Below are 17,667 nucleotides of genomic sequence, written 5' to 3'. Positions count from 1 at the left end.
CAGGTGCTTTTTTAGGTACGCATCAACTAAAGTAATGAGATTGTAATGAGAACATTGAGGATACAGCTCAGATGTTTGGAGTTTTGAGAGCTTAGGCAATTTACGGCAAAGGCCAGGCGTTGCATGGCAGCGAAGAGGAATTTAAAAATTCAGCTTACAGTCCATCAGAACGATGTAGGGTTTCTTGGAGGTGGTGGGATTTTAGAAGCTCTTTGAAAAAGGGTTTGGTGAGGCTCAGAAAAGAACACCCTTGCTCTGGAGATTCCCTGAAAGAACCTGCGCTATCAAATTCTGTTTTTCTACGCTCTTCTACTCGGCAACCTCCTAGAAAGGAGATAGTTAAGTAAAGAGAAAGACAAAGCCCGCGCTTCAGAACACTGTCAGAAGTGGGATTCGAACCCACGCCTCCAGAGGAGACTGCGACCTGAACGCAGCGCCTTAGACCGCTCGGCCATCCTGACAACCTGTCGGCAAGATAGTGTACTTTTCCAAACAGAACTATTCTACTCCTTAAGCCTTAGCGGGAGAACTTCTCCAAAGGAAAAACCATGACCGTCATTGGGTGTATATTACAATCTTGTGTACTACCCAAGCAAGGGTCAGGAAGACACGTGTGACTGCCCAGCTCCATGCTTGTGGCTCCTCAGCTCTTGGTAGCTCCAGATAGTACTTTGGGAGAAGTGCTGTACTACAGTTTGTACCCCTCCCGTGGAAGGCCATTGGCCACCGGGCACTCAGGAGGCCGAAATAGCTCAGTTGGGAGAGCGTTAGACTGAAGATCTAAAGGTCCCTGGTTCGATCCCGGGTTTCGGCAGGTGCTTTTTTAGGTACGCATCAACTAAAGTAATGAGATTCGTTCCCGTCTTTCCTCCAAAATGGCCTGTCCTCGGCTTGTGTGCCGTTTTACCACTCGGCAGCAGTTCCAGGAGCAAACTGGTATGGTGGAAGAAAGCAGCTAACTAGCATTGCCCAGCTGGCCTAAACAATATTGCTCATGGGCACCATTCTTCAGTCTGCCTTCACCGGTCCTTGAAATTGAAGAAATGTGTAATGCACGCAGGCACGCTGGCATCATCCATCAGACGGCAGCAGACAGGAGCAGTCACGTCTGGCTGCAGTGAAAGATAAACCCCTGCCCCCATGAGGCTTCACCAGTGCGTAAAAGCGCCAGGAACATTGAGGATACAGCTCAGATGTTTGGAGTTTTGAGAGCTTAGGCAATTTACGGCAAAGGCCAGGCGTTGCATGGCAGCGAAGAGGAATTTAAAAATTCAGCTTACAGTCCATCAGAACGATGTAGGGTTTCTTGGAGGTGGTGGGATTTTAGAAGCTCTTTGAAAAAGGGTTTGGTGAGGCTCAGAAAAGAACACCCTTGCTCTGGAGATTCCCTGAAAGAACCTGCGCTATCAAATTCTGTTTTTCTACGCTCTTCTACTCGGCAACCTCCTAGAAAGGAGATAGTTAAGTAAAGAGAAAGACAAAGCCCGCGCTTCAGAACACTGTCAGAAGTGGGATTCGAACCCACGCCTCCAGAGGAGACTGCGACCTGAACGCAGCGCCTTAGACCGCTCGGCCATCCTGACAACCTGTCGGCAAGATAGTGTACTTTTCCAAACAGAACTATTCTACTCCTTAAGCCTTAGCGGGAGAACTTCTCCAAAGGAAAAACCATGACCGTCATTGGGTGTATATTACAATCTTGTGTACTACCCAAGCAAGGGTCAGGAAGACACGTGTGACTGCCCAGCTCCATGCTTGTGGCTCCTCAGCTCTTGGTAGCTCCAGATAGTACTTTGGGAGAAGTGCTGTACTACAGTTTGTACCCCTCCCGTGGAAGGCCATTGGCCACCGGGCACTCAGGAGGCCGAAATAGCTCAGTTGGGAGAGCGTTAGACTGAAGATCTAAAGGTCCCTGGTTCGATCCCGGGTTTCGGCAGGTGCTTTTTTAGGTACGCATCAACTAAAGTAATGAGATTGTAATGAGAACATTGAGGATACAGCTCAGATGTTTGGAGTTTTGAGAGCTTAGGCAATTTACGGCAAAGGCCAGGCGTTGCATGGCAGCGAAGAGGAATTTAAAAATTCAGCTTACAGTCCATCAGAACGATGTAGGGTTTCTTGGAGGTGGTGGGATTTTAGAAGCTCTTTGAAAAAGGGTTTGGTGAGGCTCAGAAAAGAACACCCTTGCTCTGGAGATTCCCTGAAAGAACCTGCGCTATCAAATTCTGTTTTTCTACGCTCTTCTACTCGGCAACCTCCTAGAAAGGAGATAGTTAAGTAAAGAGAAAGACAAAGCCCGCGCTTCAGAACACTGTCAGAAGTGGGATTCGAACCCACGCCTCCAGAGGAGACTGCGACCTGAACGCAGCGCCTTAGACCGCTCGGCCATCCTGACAACCTGTCGGCAAGATAGTGTACTTTTCCAAACAGAACTATTCTACTCCTTAAGCCTTAGCGGGAGAACTTCTCCAAAGGAAAAACCATGACCGTCATTGGGTGTATATTACAATCTTGTGTACTACCCAAGCAAGGGTCAGGAAGACACGTGTGACTGCCCAGCTCCATGCTTGTGGCTCCTCAGCTCTTGGTAGCTCCAGATAGTACTTTGGGAGAAGTGCTGTACTACAGTTTGTACCCCTCCCGTGGAAGGCCATTGGCCACCGGGCACTCAGGAGGCCGAAATAGCTCAGTTGGGAGAGCGTTAGACTGAAGATCTAAAGGTCCCTGGTTCGATCCCGGGTTTCGGCAGGTGCTTTTTTAGGTACGCATCAACTAAAGTAATGAGATTCGTTCCCGTCTTTCCTCCAAAATGGCCTGTCCTCGGCTTGTGTGCCGTTTTACCACTCGGCAGCAGTTCCAGGAGCAAACTGGTATGGTGGAAGAAAGCAGCTAACTAGCATTGCCCAGCTGGCCTAAACAATATTGCTCATGGGCACCATTCTTCAGTCTGCCTTCACCGGTCCTTGAAATTGAAGAAATGTGTAATGCACGCAGGCACGCTGGCATCATCCATCAGACGGCAGCAGACAGGAGCAGTCACGTCTGGCTGCAGTGAAAGATAAACCCCTGCCCCCATGAGGCTTCACCAGTGCGTAAAAGCGCCAGGAACATTGAGGATACAGCTCAGATGTTTGGAGTTTTGAGAGCTTAGGCAATTTACGGCAAAGGCCAGGCGTTGCATGGCAGCGAAGAGGAATTTAAAAATTCAGCTTACAGTCCATCAGAACGATGTAGGGTTTCTTGGAGGTGGTGGGATTTTAGAAGCTCTTTGAATAAGGGTTTGGTGAGGCTCAGAAAAGAACACCCTTGCTCTGGAGATTCCCTGAAAGAACCTGCGCTATCAAATTCTGTTTTTCTACGCTCTTCTACTCGGCAACCTCCTAGAAAGGAGATAGTTAAGTAAAGAGAAAGACAAAGCCCGCGCTTCAGAATACTGTCAGAATTGGGATTCGAACCCACGCCTCCAGAGGAGACTGCGACCTGAACGCAGCGCCTTAGACCGCTCGGCCATCCTGACAACCTGTCGGCAAGATAGTGTACTTTTCCAAACAGAACTATTCTACTCCTTAAGCCTTAGCGGGAGAACTTCTCCAAAGGAAAAACCATGACCGTCATTGGGTGTATATTACAATCTTGTGTACTACCCAAGCAAGGGTCAGGAAGACACGTGTGACTGCCCAGCTCCATGCTTGTGGCTCCTCAGCTCTTGGTAGCTCCAGATAGTACTTTGGGAGAAGTGCTGTACTACAGTTTGTACCCCTCCCGTGGAAGGCCATTGGCCACCGGGCACTCAGGAGGCCGAAATAGCTCAGTTGGGAGAGCGTTAGACTGAAGATCTAAAGGTCCCTGGTTCGATCCCGGGTTTCGGCAGGTGCTTTTTTAGGTACGCATCAACTAAAGTAATGAGATTGTAATGAGAACATTGAGGATACAGCTCAGATGTTTGGAGTTTTGAGAGCTTAGGCAATTTACGGCAAAGACCAGGCGTTGCATGGCAGCGAAGAGGAATTTAAAAATTCAGCTTACAGTCCATCAGAACGATGTAGGGTTTCTTGGAGGTGGTGGGATTTTAGAAGCTCTTTGAAAAAGGGTTTGGTGAGGCTCAGAAAAGAACACCCTTGCTCTGGAGATTCCCTGAAAGAACCTGCGCTATCAAATTCTGTTTTTCTACGCTCTTCTACTCGGCAACCTCCTAGAAAGGAGATAGTTAAGTAAAGAGAAAGACAAAGCCCGCACTTCAGAACACTGTCAGAAGTGGGATTCGAACCCACGCCTCCAGAGGAGACTGCGACCTGAACGCAGCGCCTTAGACCGCTCGGCCATCCTGACAACCTGTCGGCAAGATAGTGTACTTTTCCAAACAGAACTATTCTACTCCTTAAGCCTTAGCGGGAGAACTTCTCCAAAGGAAAACCATGACCGTCATTGGGTGTATATTACAATCTTGTGTACTACCCAAGCAAGGGTCAGGAAGACACGTGTGACTGCCCAGCTCCATGCTTGTGGCTCCTCAGCTCTTGGTAGCTCCAGATAGTACTTTGGGAGAAGTGCTGTACTACAGTTTGAACCCCTCCCGTGGAAGGCCATTGGCCACCGGGCACTCAGGAGGCCGAAATAGCTCAGTTGGGAGAGCGTTAGACTGAAGATCTAAAGGTCCCTGGTTCGATCCCGGGTTTCGGCAGGTGCTTTTTTAGGTACGCATCAACTAAAGTAATGAGATTCGTTCCCGTCTTTCCTCCAAAATGGCCTGTCCTCGGCTTGTGTGCCGTTTTACCACTCGGCAGCACTGGCCTGGTTGGAGCTGAGCTGCAGTTCCAGGAGCAAACTGGTATGGTGGAAGAAAGCAGCTAACTAGCATTGCCCAGCTGGCCTAAACAATATTGCTCATGGGCACCATTCTTCAGTCTGCCTTCACCGGTCCTTGAAATTGAAGAAATGTGTAATGCACGCAGGCACGCTGGCATCATCCATCAGACGGCAGCAGACAGGAGCAGTCACGTCTGGCTGCAGTGAAAGATAAACCCCTGCCCCCATGAGGCTTCACCAGTGCGTAAAAGCGCCAGGAACATTGAGGATACAGCTCAGATGTTTGGAGTTTTGAGAGCTTAGGCAATTTACGGCAAAGGCCAGGCGTTGCATGGCAGCGAAGAGGAATTTAAAAATTCAGCTTACAGTCCATCAGAACGATGTAGGGTTTCTTGGAGGTGGTGGGATTTTAGAAGCTCTTTGAATAAGGGTTTGGTGAGGCTCAGAAAAGAACACCCTTGCTCTGGAGATTCCCTGAAAGAACCTGCGCTATCAAATTCTGTTTTTCTACGCTCTTCTACTCGGCAACCTCCTAGAAAGGAGATAGTTAAGTAAAGAGAAAGACAAAGCCCGCACTTCAGAACACTGTCAGAAGTGGGATTCGAACCCACGCCTCCAGAGGAGACTGCGACCTGAACGCAGCGCCTTAGACCGCTCGGCCATCCTGACAACCTGTCGGCAAGATAGTGTACTTTTCCAAACAGAACTATTCTACTCCTTAAGCCTTAGCGGGAGAACTTCTCCAAAGGAAAAACCATGACCGTCATTGGGTGTATATTACAATCTTGTGTACTACCCAAGCAAGGGTCAGGAAGACACGTGTGACTGCCCAGCTCCATGCTTGTGGCTCCTCAGCTCTTGGTAGCTCCAGATAGTACTTTGGGAGAAGTGCTGTACTACAGTTTGTACCCCTCCCGTGGAAGGCCATTGGCCACCGGGCACTCAGGAGGCCGAAATAGCTCAGTTGGGAGAGCGTTAGACTGAAGATCTAAAGGTCCCTGGTTCGATCCCGGGTTTCGGCAGGTGCTTTTTTAGGTACGCATCAACTAAAGTAATGAGATTGTAATGAGAACATTGAGGATACAGCTCAGATGTTTGGAGTTTTGAGAGCTTAGGCAATTTACGGCAAAGGCCAGGCGTTGCATGGCAGCGAAGAGGAATTTAAAAATTCAGCTTACAGTCCATCAGAACGATGTAGGGTTTCTTGGAGGTGGTGGGATTTTAGAAGCTCTTTGAAAAAGGGTTTGGTGAGGCTCAGAAAAGAACACCCTTGCTCTGGAGATTCCCTGAAAGAACCTGCGCTATCAAATTCTGTTTTTCTACGCTCTTCTACTCGGCAACCTCCTAGAAAGGAGATAGTTAAGTAAAGAGAAAGACAAAGCCCGCGCTTCAGAACACTGTCAGAAGTTGGATTAGAACCCACGCCTCCAGAGGAGACTGCGACCTGAACGCAGCGCCTTAGACCGCTCGGCCATCCTGACAACCTGTCGGCAAGATAGTGTACTTTTCCAAACAGAACTATTATACTCCTTAAGCCTTAGCGGGAGAACTTCTCCAAAGGAAAAACCATGACCGTCATTGGGTGTATATTACAATCTTGTGTACTACCCAAGCAAGGGTCAGGAAGACACGTGTGACTGCCCAGCTCCATGCTTGTGGCTCCTCAGCTCTTGGTAGCTCCAGATAGTACTTTGGGAGAAGTGCTGTACTACAGTTTGAACCCCTCCCGTGGAAGGCCATTGGCCACCGGGCACTCAGGAGGCCGAAATAGCTCAGTTGGGAGAGCGTTAGACTGAAGATCTAAAGGTCCCTGGTTCGATCCCGGGTTTCGGCAGGTGCTTTTTTAGGTACGCATCAACTAAAGTAATGAGATTCGTTCCCGTCTTTCCTCCAAAATGGCCTGTCCTCGGCTTGTGTGCCGTTTTACCACTCGGCAGCACTGGCCTGGTTGGAGCTGAGCTGCAGTTCCAGGAGCAAACTGGTATGGTGGAAGAAAGCAGCTAACTAGCATTGCCCAGCTGGCCTAAACAATATTGCTCATGGGCACCATTCTTCAGTCTGCCTTCACCGGTCCTTGAAATTGAAGAAATGTGTAATGCACGCAGGCACGCTGGCATCATCCATCAGACGGCAGCAGACAGGAGCAGTCACGTCTGGCTGCAGTGAAAGATAAACCCCTGCCCCCATGAGGCTTCACCAGTGCGTAAAAGCGCCAGGAACATTGAGGATACAGCTCAGATGTTTGGAGTTTTGAGAGCTTAGGCAATTTACGGCAAAGGCCAGGCGTTGCATGGCAGCGAAGAGGAATTTAAAAATTCAGCTTACAGTCCATCAGAACGATGTAGGGTTTCTTGGAGGTGGTGGGATTTTAGAAGCTCTTTGAAAAAGGGTTTGGTGAGGCTCAGAAAAGAACACCCTTGCTCTGGAGATTCCCTGAAAGAACCTGCGCTATCAAATTCTGTTTTTCTACGCTCTTCTACTCGGCAACCTCCTAGAAAGGAGATAGTTAAGTAAAGAGAAAGACAAAGCCCGCACTTCAGAACACTGTCAGAAGTGGGATTCGAACCCACGCCTCCAGAGGAGACTGCGACCTGAACGCAGCGCCTTAGACCGCTCGGCCATCCTGACAACCTGTCGGCAAGATAGTGTACTTTTCCAAACAGAACTATTCTACTCCTTAAGCCTTAGCGGGAGAACTTCTCCAAAGGAAAAACCATGACCGTCATTGGGTGTATATTACAATCTTGTGTACTACCCAAGCAAGGGTCAGGAAGACACGTGTGACTGCCCAGCTCCATGCTTGTGGCTCCTCAGCTCTTGGTAGCTCCAGATAGTACTTTGGGAGAAGTGCTGTACTACAGTTTGTACCCCTCCCGTGGAAGGCCATTGGCCACCGGGCACTCAGGAGGCCGAAATAGCTCAGTTGGGAGAGCGTTAGACTGAAGATCTAAAGGTCCCTGGTTCGATCCCGGGTTTCGGCAGGTGCTTTTTTAGGTACGCATCAACTAAAGTAATGAGATTGTAATGAGAACATTGAGGATACAGCTCAGATGTTTGGAGTTTTGAGAGCTTAGGCAATTTACGGCAAAGGCCAGGCGTTGCATGGCAGCGAAGAGGAATTTAAAAATTCAGCTTACAGTCCATCAGAACGATGTAGGGTTTCTTGGAGGTGGTGGGATTTTAGAAGCTCTTTGAAAAAGGGTTTGGTGAGGCTCAGAAAAGAACACCCTTGCTCTGGAGATTCCCTGAAAGAACCTGCGCTATCAAATTCTGTTTTTCTACGCTCTTCTACTCGGCAACCTCCTAGAAAGGAGATAGTTAAGTAAAGAGAAAGACAAAGCCCGCGCTTCAGAACACTGTCAGAAGTTGGATTAGAACCCACGCCTCCAGAGGAGACTGCGACCTGAACGCAGCGCCTTAGACCGCTCGGCCATCCTGACAACCTGTCGGCAAGATAGTGTACTTTTCCAAACAGAACTATTATACTCCTTAAGCCTTAGCGGGAGAACTTCTCCAAAGGAAAAACCATGACCGTCATTGGGTGTATATTACAATCTTGTGTACTACCCAAGCAAGGGTCAGGAAGACACGTGTGACTGCCCAGCTCCATGCTTGTGGCTCCTCAGCTCTTGGTAGCTCCAGATAGTACTTTGGGAGAAGTGCTGTACTACAGTTTGAACCCCTCCCGTGGAAGGCCATTGGCCACCGGGCACTCAGGAGGCCGAAATAGCTCAGTTGGGAGAGCGTTAGACTGAAGATCTAAAGGTCCCTGGTTCGATCCCGGGTTTCGGCAGGTGCTTTTTTAGGTACGCATCAACTAAAGTAATGAGATTCGTTCCCGTCTTTCCTCCAAAATGGCCTGTCCTCGGCTTGTGTGCCGTTTTACCACTCGGCAGCACTGGCCTGGTTGGAGCTGAGCTGCAGTTCCAGGAGCAAACTGGTATGGTGGAAGAAAGCAGCTAACTAGCATTGCCCAGCTGGCCTAAACAATATTGCTCATGGGCACCATTCTTCAGTCTGCCTTCACCGGTCCTTGAAATTGAAGAAATGTGTAATGCACGCAGGCACGCTGGCATCATCCATCAGACGGCAGCAGACAGGAGCAGTCACGTCTGGCTGCAGTGAAAGATAAACCCCTGCCCCCATGAGGCTTCACCAGTGCGTAAAAGCGCCAGGAACATTGAGGATACAGCTCAGATGTTTGGAGTTTTGAGAGCTTAGGCAATTTACGGCAAAGGCCAGGCGTTGCATGGCAGCGAAGAGGAATTTAAAAATTCAGCTTACAGTCCATCAGAACGATGTAGGGTTTCTTGGAGGTGGTGGGATTTTAGAAGCTCTTTGAATAAGGGTTTGGTGAGGCTCAGAAAAGAACACCCTTGCTCTGGAGATTCCCTGAAAGAACCTGCGCTATCAAATTCTGTTTTTCTACGCTCTTCTACTCGGCAACCTCCTAGAAAGGAGATAGTTAAGTAAAGAGAAAGACAAAGCCCGCGCTTCAGAACACTGTCAGAAGTGGGATTCGAACCCACGCCTCCAGAGGAGACTGCGACCTGAACGCAGCGCCTTAGACCGCTCGGCCATCCTGACAACCTGTCGGCAAGATAGTGTACTTTTCCAAACAGAACTATTCTACTCCTTAAGCCTTAGCGGGAGAACTTCTCCAAAGGAAAAACCATGACCGTCATTGGGTGTATATTACAATCTTGTGTACTACCCAAGCAAGGGTCAGGAAGACACGTGTGACTGCCCAGCTCCATGCTTGTGGCTCCTCAGCTCTTGGTAGCTCCAGATAGTACTTTGGGAGAAGTGCTGTACTACAGTTTGTACCCCTCCCGTGGAAGGCCATTGGCCACCGGGCACTCAGGAGGCCGAAATAGCTCAGTTGGGAGAGCGTTAGACTGAAGATCTAAAGGTCCCTGGTTCGATCCCGGGTTTCGGCAGGTGCTTTTTTAGGTACGCATCAACTAAAGTAATGAGATTGTAATGAGAACATTGAGGATACAGCTCAGATGTTTGGAGTTTTGAGAGCTTAGGCAATTTACGGCAAAGGCCAGGCGTTGCATGGCAGCGAAGAGGAATTTAAAAATTCAGCTTACAGTCCATCAGAACGATGTAGGGTTTCTTGGAGGTGGTGGGATTTTAGAAGCTCTTTGAAAAAGGGTTTGGTGAGGCTCAGAAAAGAACACCCTTGCTCTGGAGATTCCCTGAAAGAACCTGCGCTATCAAATTCTGTTTTTCTACGCTCTTCTACTCGGCAACCTCCTAGAAAGGAGATAGTTAAGTAAAGAGAAAGACAAAGCCCGCGCTTCAGAACACTGTCAGAAGTGGGATTCGAACCCACGCCTCCAGAGGAGACTGCGACCTGAACGCAGCGCCTTAGACCGCTCGGCCATCCTGACAACCTGTCGGCAAGATAGTGTACTTTTCCAAACAGAACTATTCTACTCCTTAAGCCTTAGCGGGAGAACTTCTCCAAAGGAAAAACCATGACCGTCATTGGGTGTATATTACAATCTTGTGTACTACCCAAGCAAGGGTCAGGAAGACACGTGTGACTGCCCAGCTCCATGCTTGTGGCTCCTCAGCTCTTGGTAGCTCCAGATAGTACTTTGGGAGAAGTGCTGTACTACAGTTTGTACCCCTCCCGTGGAAGGCCATTGGCCACTGGGCACTCAGGAGGCCGAAATAGCTCAGTTGGGAGAGCGTTAGACTGAAGATCTAAAGGTCCCTGGTTCGATCCCGGGTTTCGGCAGGTGCTTTTTTAGGTACGCATCAACTAAAGTAATGAGATTGTAATGAGAACATTGAGGATACAGCTCAGATGTTTGGAGTTTTGAGAGCTTAGGCAATTTACGGCAAAGGCCAGGCGTTGCATGGCAGCGAAGAGGAATTTAAAAATTCAGCTTACAGTCCATCAGAACGATGTAGGGTTTCTTGGAGGTGGTGGGATTTTAGAAGCTCTTTGAAAAAGGGTTTGGTGAGGCTCAGAAAAGAACACCCTTGCTCTGGAGATTCCCTGAAAGAACCTGCGCTATCAAATTCTGTTTTTCTACGCTCTTCTACTCGGCAACCTCCTAGAAAGGAGATAGTTAAGTAAAGAGAAAGACAAAGCCCGCGCTTCAGAACACTGTCAGAAGTTGGATTAGAACCCACGCCTCCAGAGGAGACTGCGACCTGAACGCAGCGCCTTAGACCGCTCGGCCATCCTGACAACCTGTCGGCAAGATAGTGTACTTTTCCAAACAGAACTATTATACTCCTTAAGCCTTAGCGGGAGAACTTCTCCAAAGGAAAAACCATGACCGTCATTGGGTGTATATTACAATCTTGTGTACTACCCAAGCAAGGGTCAGGAAGACACGTGTGACTGCCCAGCTCCATGCTTGTGGCTCCTCAGCTCTTGGTAGCTCCAGATAGTACTTTGGGAGAAGTGCTGTACTACAGTTTGAACCCCTCCCGTGGAAGGCCATTGGCCACCGGGCACTCAGGAGGCCGAAATAGCTCAGTTGGGAGAGCGTTAGACTGAAGATCTAAAGGTCCCTGGTTCGATCCCGGGTTTCGGCAGGTGCTTTTTTAGGTACGCATCAACTAAAGTAATGAGATTCGTTCCCGTCTTTCCTCCAAAATGGCCTGTCCTCGGCTTGTGTGCCGTTTTACCACTCGGCAGCACTGGCCTGGTTGGAGCTGAGCTGCAGTTCCAGGAGCAAACTGGTATGGTGGAAGAAAGCAGCTAACTAGCATTGCCCAGCTGGCCTAAACAATATTGCTCATGGGCACCATTCTTCAGTCTGCCTTCACCGGTCCTTGAAATTGAAGAAATGTGTAATGCACGCAGGCACGCTGGCATCATCCATCAGACGGCAGCAGACAGGAGCAGTCACGTCTGGCTGCAGTGAAAGATAAACCCCTGCCCCCATGAGGCTTCACCAGTGCGTAAAAGCGCCAGGAACATTGAGGATACAGCTCAGATGTTTGGAGTTTTGAGAGCTTAGGCAATTTACGGCAAAGGCCAGGCGTTGCATGGCAGCGAAGAGGAATTTAAAAATTCAGCTTACAGTCCATCAGAACGATGTAGGGTTTCTTGGAGGTGGTGGGATTTTAGAAGCTCTTTGAATAAGGGTTTGGTGAGGCTCAGAAAAGAACACCCTTGCTCTGGAGATTCCCTGAAAGAACCTGCGCTATCAAATTCTGTTTTTCTACGCTCTTCTACTCGGCAACCTCCTAGAAAGGAGATAGTTAAGTAAAGAGAAAGACAAAGCCCGCGCTTCAGAACACTGTCAGAAGTGGGATTCGAACCCACGCCTCCAGAGGAGACTGCGACCTGAACGCAGCGCCTTAGACCGCTCGGCCATCCTGACAACCTGTCGGCAAGATAGTGTACTTTTCCAAACAGAACTATTCTACTCCTTAAGCCTTAGCGGGAGAACTTCTCCAAAGGAAAAACCATGACCGTCATTGGGTGTATATTACAATCTTGTGTACTACCCAAGCAAGGGTCAGGAAGACACGTGTGACTGCCCAGCTCCATGCTTGTGGCTCCTCAGCTCTTGGTAGCTCCAGATAGTACTTTGGGAGAAGTGCTGTACTACAGTTTGTACCCCTCCCGTGGAAGGCCATTGGCCACCGGGCACTCAGGAGGCCGAAATAGCTCAGTTGGGAGAGCGTTAGACTGAAGATCTAAAGGTCCCTGGTTCGATCCCGGGTTTCGGCAGGTGCTTTTTTAGGTACGCATCAACTAAAGTAATGAGATTGTAATGAGAACATTGAGGATACAGCTCAGATGTTTGGAGTTTTGAGAGCTTAGGCAATTTACGGCAAAGGCCAGGCGTTGCATGGCAGCGAAGAGGAATTTAAAAATTCAGCTTACAGTCCATCAGAACGATGTAGGGTTTCTTGGAGGTGGTGGGATTTTAGAAGCTCTTTGAAAAAGGGTTTGGTGAGGCTCAGAAAAGAACACCCTTGCTCTGGAGATTCCCTGAAAGAACCTGCGCTATCAAATTCTGTTTTTCTACGCTCTTCTACTCGGCAACCTCCTAGAAAGGAGATAGTTAAGTAAAGAGAAAGACAAAGCCCGCGCTTCAGAACACTGTCAGAAGTGGGATTCGAACCCACGCCTCCAGAGGAGACTGCGACCTGAACGCAGCGCCTTAGACCGCTCGGCCATCCTGACAACCTGTCGGCAAGATAGTGTACTTTTCCAAACAGAACTATTCTACTCCTTAAGCCTTAACGGGAGAACTTCTCCAAAGGAAAAACCATGACCGTCATTGGGTGTATATTACAATCTTGTGTACTACCCAAGCAAGGGTCAGGAAGACACGTGTGACTGCCCAGCTCCATGCTTGTGGCTCCTCAGCTCTTGGTAGCTCCAGATAGTACTTTGGGAGAAGTGCTGTACTACAGTTTGTACCCCTCCCGTGGAAGGCCATTGGCCACCGGGCACTCAGGAGGCCGAAATAGCTCAGTTGGGAGAGCGTTAGACTGAAGATCTAAAGGTCCCTGGTTCGATCCCGGGTTTCGGCAGGTGCTTTTTTAGGTACGCATCAACTAAAGTAATGAGATTGTAATGAGAACATTGAGGATACAGCTCAGATGTTTGGAGTTTTGAGAGCTTAGGCAATTTACGGCAAAGGCCAGGCGTTGCATGGCAGCGAAGAGGAATTTAAAAATTCAGCTTACAGTCCATCAGAACGATGTAGGGTTTCTTGGAGGTGGTGGGATTTTAGAAGCTCTTTGAAAAAGGGTTTGGTGAGGCTCAGAAAAGAACACCCTTGCTCTGGAGATTCCCTGAAAGAACCTGCGCTATCAAATTCTGTTTTTCTACGCTCTTCTACTCGGCAACCTCCTAGAAAGGAGATAGTTAAGTAAAGAGAAAGACAAAGCCCGCACTTCAGAACACTGTCAGAAGTGGGATTCGAACCCACGCCTCCAGAGGAGACTGCGACCTGAACGCAGCGCCTTAGACCGCTCGGCCATCCTGACAACCTGTCGGCAAGATAGTGTACTTTTCCAAACAGAACTATTCTACTCCTTAAGCCTTAACGGGAGAACTTCTCCAAAGGAAAAACCATGACCGTCATTGGGTGTATATTACAATCTTGTGTACTACCCAAGCAAGGGTCAGGAAGACACGTGTGACTGCCCAGCTCCATGCTTGTGGCTCCTCAGCTCTTGGTAGCTCCAGATAGTACTTTGGGAGAAGTGCTGTACTACAGTTTGTACCCCTCCCGTGGAAGGCCATTGGCCACCGGGCACTCAGGAGGCCGAAATAGCTCAGTTGGGAGAGCGTTAGACTGAAGATCTAAAGGTCCCTGGTTCGATCCCGGGTTTCGGCAGGTGCTTTTTTAGGTACGCATCAACTAAAGTAATGAGATTCGTTCCCGTCTTTCCTCCAATATGGCCTGTCCTCGGCTTGTGTGCCGTTTTACCACTCGGCAGCACTGGCCTGGTTGGAGCTGAGCTGCAGTTCCAGGAGCAAACTGGTATGGTGGAAGAAAGCAGCTAACTAGCATTGCCCAGCTGGCCTAAACGATATTGCTCATGGGCACCATTCTTCAGTCTGCCTTCACCGGTCCTTGAAATTGAAGAAATGTGTAATGCACGCAGGCACGCTGGCATCATCCATCAGACGGCAGCAGACAGGAGCAGTCACGTCTGGCTGCAGTGAAAGATAAACCCCTGCCCCCATGAGGCTTCACCAGTGCGTAAAAGCGCCAGGAACATTGAGGATACAGCTCAGATGTTTGGAGTTTTGAGAGCTTAGGCAATTTACGGCAAAGGCCAGGCGTTGCATGGCAGCGAAGAGGAATTTAAAAATTCAGCTTACAGTCCATCAGAACGATGTAGGGTTTCTTGGAGGTGGTGGGATTTTAGAAGCTCTTTGAAAAAGGGTTTGGTGAGGCTCAGAAAAGAACACCCTTGCTCTGGAGATTCCCTGAAAGAACCTGCGCTATCAAATTCTGTTTTTCTACGCTCTTCTACTCGGCAACCTCCTAGAAAGGAGATAGTTAACCGGCAACCTCCTAGAAAGTAAAGAGAAAGACAAAGCCCGCGCTTCAGAACACTGTCAGAAGTGGGATTCGAACCCACGCCTCCAGAGGAGACTGCGACCTGAACGCAGCGCCTTAGACCGCTCGGCCATCCTGACAACCTGTCGGCAAGATAGTGTACTTTTCCAAACAGAACTATTCTACTCCTTAAGCCTTAGCGGGAGAACTTCTCCAAAGGAAAAACCATGACCGTCATTGGGTGTATATTACAATCTTGTGTACTACCCAAGCAAGGGTCAGGAAGACACGTGTGACTGCCCAGCTCCATGCTTGTGGCTCCTCAGCTCTTGGTAGCTCCAGATAGTACTTTGGGAGAAGTGCTGTACTACAGTTTGTACCCCTCCCGTGGAAGGCCATTGGCCACCGGGCACTCAGGAGGCCGAAATAGCTCAGTTGGGAGAGCGTTAGACTGAAGATCTAAAGGTCCCTGGTTCGATCCCGGGTTTCGGCAGGTGCTTTTTTAGGTACGCATCAACTAAAGTAATGAGATTGTAATGAGAACATTGAGGATACAGCTCAGATGTTTGGAGTTTTGAGAGCTTAGGCAATTTACGGCAAAGGCCAGGCGTTGCATGGCAGCGAAGAGGAATTTAAAAATTCAGCTTACAGTCCATCAGAACGATGTAGGGTTTCTTGGAGGTGGTGGGATTTTAGAAGCTCTTTGAAAAAGGGTTTGGTGAGGCTCAGAAAAGAACACCCTTGCTCTGGAGATTCCCTGAAAGAACCTGCGCTATCAAATTCTGTTTTTCTACGCTCTTCTACTCGGCAACCTCCTAGAAAGGAGATAGTTAAGTAAAGAGAAAGACAAAGCCCGCGCTTCAGAACACTGTCAGAAGTTGGATTAGAACCCACGCCTCCAGAGGAGACTGCGACCTGAACGCAGCGCCTTAGACCGCTCGGCCATCCTGACAACCTGTCGGCAAGATAGTGTACTTTTCCAAACAGAACTATTATACTCCTTAAGCCTTAGCGGGAGAACTTCTCCAAAGGAAAAACCATGACCGTCATTGGGTGTATATTACAATCTTGTGTACTACCCAAGCAAGGGTCAGGAAGACACGTGTGACTGCCCAGCTCCATGCTTGTGGCTCCTCAGCTCTTGGTAGCTCCAGATAGTACTTTGGGAGAAGTGCTGTACTACAGTTTGAACCCCTCCCGTGGAAGGCCATTGGCCACCGGGCACTCAGGAGGCCGAAATAGCTCAGTTGGGAGAGCGTTAGACTGAAGATCTAAAGGTCCCTGGTTCGATCCCGGGTTTCGGCAGGTGCTTTTTTAGGTACGCATCAACTAAAGTAATGAGATTCGTTCCCGTCTTTCCTCCAAAATGGCCTGTCCTCGGCTTGTGTGCCGTTTTACCACTCGGCAGCACTGGCCTGGTTGGAGCTGAGCTGCAGTTCCAGGAGCAAACTGGTATGGTGGAAGAAAGCAGCTAACTAGCATTGCCCAGCTGGCCTAAACAATATTGCTCATGGGCACCATTCTTCAGTCTGCCTTCACCGGTCCTTGAAATTGAAGAAATGTGTAATGCACGCAGGCACGCTGGCATCATCCATCAGACGGCAGCAGACAGGAGCAGTCACGTCTGGCTGCAGTGAAAGATAAACCCCTGCCCCCATGAGGCTTCACCAGTGCGTAAAAGCGCCAGGAACATTGAGGATACAGCTCAGATGTTTGGAGTTTTGAGAGCTTAGGCAATTTACGGCAAAGGCCAGGCGTTGCATGGCAGCGAAGAGGAATTTAAAAATTCAGCTTACAGTCCATCAGAACGATGTAGGGTTTCTTGGAGGTGGTGGGATTTTAGAAGCTCTTTGAAAAAGGGTTTGGTGAGGCTCAGAAAAGAACACCCTTGCTCTGGAGATTCCCTGAAAGAACCTGCGCTATCAAATTCTGTTTTTCTACGCTCTTCTACTCGGCAACCTCCTAGAAAGGAGATAGTTAAGTAAAGAGAAAGACAAAGCCCGCGCTTCAGAACACTGTCAGAAGTTGGATTAGAACCCACGCCTCCAGAGGAGACTGCGACCTGAACGCAGCGCCTTAGACCGCTCGGCCATCCTGACAACCTGTCGGCAAGATAGTGTACTTTTCCAAACAGAACTATTATACTCCTTAAGCCTTAGCGGGAGAACTTCTCCAAAGGAAAAACCATGACCGTCATTGGGTGTATATTACAATCTTGTGTACTACCCAAGCAAGGGTCAGGAAGACACGTGTGACTGCCCAGCTCCATGCTTGTGGCTCCTCAGCTCTTGGTAGCTCCAGATAGTACTTTGGGAGAAGTGCTGTACTACAGTTTGAACCCCTCCCGTGGAAGGCCATTGGCCACCGGGCACTCAGGAGGCCGAAATAGCTCAGTTGGGAGAGCGTTAGACTGAAGATCTAAAGGTCCCTGGTTCGATCCCGGGTTTCGGCAGGTGCTTTTTTAGGTACGCATCAACTAAAGTAATGAGATTCGTTCCCGTCTTTCCTCCAAAATGGCCTGTCCTCGGCTTGTGTGCCGTTTTACCACTCGGCAGCACTGGCCTGGTTGGAGCTGAGCTGCAGTTCCAGGAGCAAACTGGTATGGTGGAAGAAAGCAGCTAACTAGCATTGCCCAGCTGGCCTAAACAATATTGCTCATGGGCACCATTCTTCAGTCTGCCTTCACCGGTCCTTGAAATTGAAGAAATGTGTAATGCACGCAGGCACGCTGGCATCATCCATCAGACGGCAGCAGACAGGAGCAGTCACGTCTGGCTGCAGTGAAAGATAAACCCCTGCCCCCATGAGGCTTCACCAGTGCGTAAAAGCGCCAGGAACATTGAGGATACAGCTC

General features: G+C 49.1%; 12 non-coding genes across 12 annotated transcripts; all 12 read right to left on the bottom strand.

Moving 5' to 3' along the window:
• Positions 1-378: 378 nt before the first annotated feature.
• On the bottom strand, positions 379-461 carry TRNAL-CAG (transfer RNA leucine (anticodon CAG)). The gene has a single exon. It is a non-coding gene; the product is annotated as a tRNA-Leu (tRNA).
• Positions 462-1,500: 1,039 nt separating this feature from the next.
• TRNAL-CAG (transfer RNA leucine (anticodon CAG)) lies at positions 1,501-1,583 on the bottom strand. The gene has a single exon. It is a non-coding gene; the product is annotated as a tRNA-Leu (tRNA).
• Positions 1,584-2,312: 729 nt separating this feature from the next.
• On the bottom strand, positions 2,313-2,395 carry TRNAL-CAG (transfer RNA leucine (anticodon CAG)). The gene has a single exon. It is a non-coding gene; the product is annotated as a tRNA-Leu (tRNA).
• Positions 2,396-4,246: 1,851 nt separating this feature from the next.
• TRNAL-CAG (transfer RNA leucine (anticodon CAG)) lies at positions 4,247-4,329 on the bottom strand. Its single transcript has one exon. It is a non-coding gene; the product is annotated as a tRNA-Leu (tRNA).
• A 1,063-nt stretch (positions 4,330-5,392) lies between these two features.
• On the bottom strand, positions 5,393-5,475 carry TRNAL-CAG (transfer RNA leucine (anticodon CAG)). Its single transcript has one exon. It is a non-coding gene; the product is annotated as a tRNA-Leu (tRNA).
• A 1,876-nt stretch (positions 5,476-7,351) lies between these two features.
• On the bottom strand, positions 7,352-7,434 carry TRNAL-CAG (transfer RNA leucine (anticodon CAG)). Its single transcript has one exon. It is a non-coding gene; the product is annotated as a tRNA-Leu (tRNA).
• A 1,876-nt stretch (positions 7,435-9,310) lies between these two features.
• On the bottom strand, positions 9,311-9,393 carry TRNAL-CAG (transfer RNA leucine (anticodon CAG)). Its single transcript has one exon. It is a non-coding gene; the product is annotated as a tRNA-Leu (tRNA).
• A 729-nt stretch (positions 9,394-10,122) lies between these two features.
• TRNAL-CAG (transfer RNA leucine (anticodon CAG)) lies at positions 10,123-10,205 on the bottom strand. Its single transcript has one exon. It is a non-coding gene; the product is annotated as a tRNA-Leu (tRNA).
• Positions 10,206-12,081: 1,876 nt separating this feature from the next.
• Positions 12,082-12,164, bottom strand: TRNAL-CAG (transfer RNA leucine (anticodon CAG)). Its single transcript has one exon. It is a non-coding gene; the product is annotated as a tRNA-Leu (tRNA).
• A 729-nt stretch (positions 12,165-12,893) lies between these two features.
• Positions 12,894-12,976, bottom strand: TRNAL-CAG (transfer RNA leucine (anticodon CAG)). Its single transcript has one exon. It is a non-coding gene; the product is annotated as a tRNA-Leu (tRNA).
• Positions 12,977-13,705: 729 nt separating this feature from the next.
• TRNAL-CAG (transfer RNA leucine (anticodon CAG)) lies at positions 13,706-13,788 on the bottom strand. Its single transcript has one exon. It is a non-coding gene; the product is annotated as a tRNA-Leu (tRNA).
• Positions 13,789-14,870: 1,082 nt separating this feature from the next.
• TRNAL-CAG (transfer RNA leucine (anticodon CAG)) lies at positions 14,871-14,953 on the bottom strand. The gene has a single exon. It is a non-coding gene; the product is annotated as a tRNA-Leu (tRNA).
• Between the last annotated feature and the right edge of the window lie 2,714 nt (positions 14,954-17,667).

The sequence above is a fragment of the Dendropsophus ebraccatus genome, unplaced genomic scaffold (assembly GCF_027789765.1).
Source record: "Dendropsophus ebraccatus isolate aDenEbr1 unplaced genomic scaffold, aDenEbr1.pat pat_scaffold_473_ctg1, whole genome shotgun sequence".
Classification (NCBI taxonomy): Eukaryota; Metazoa; Chordata; class Amphibia; order Anura; family Hylidae; genus Dendropsophus; species Dendropsophus ebraccatus.
Note: the sequence above shows the minus strand (reverse complement) of the source record. Positions and strands in the feature narration are given on the sequence as shown.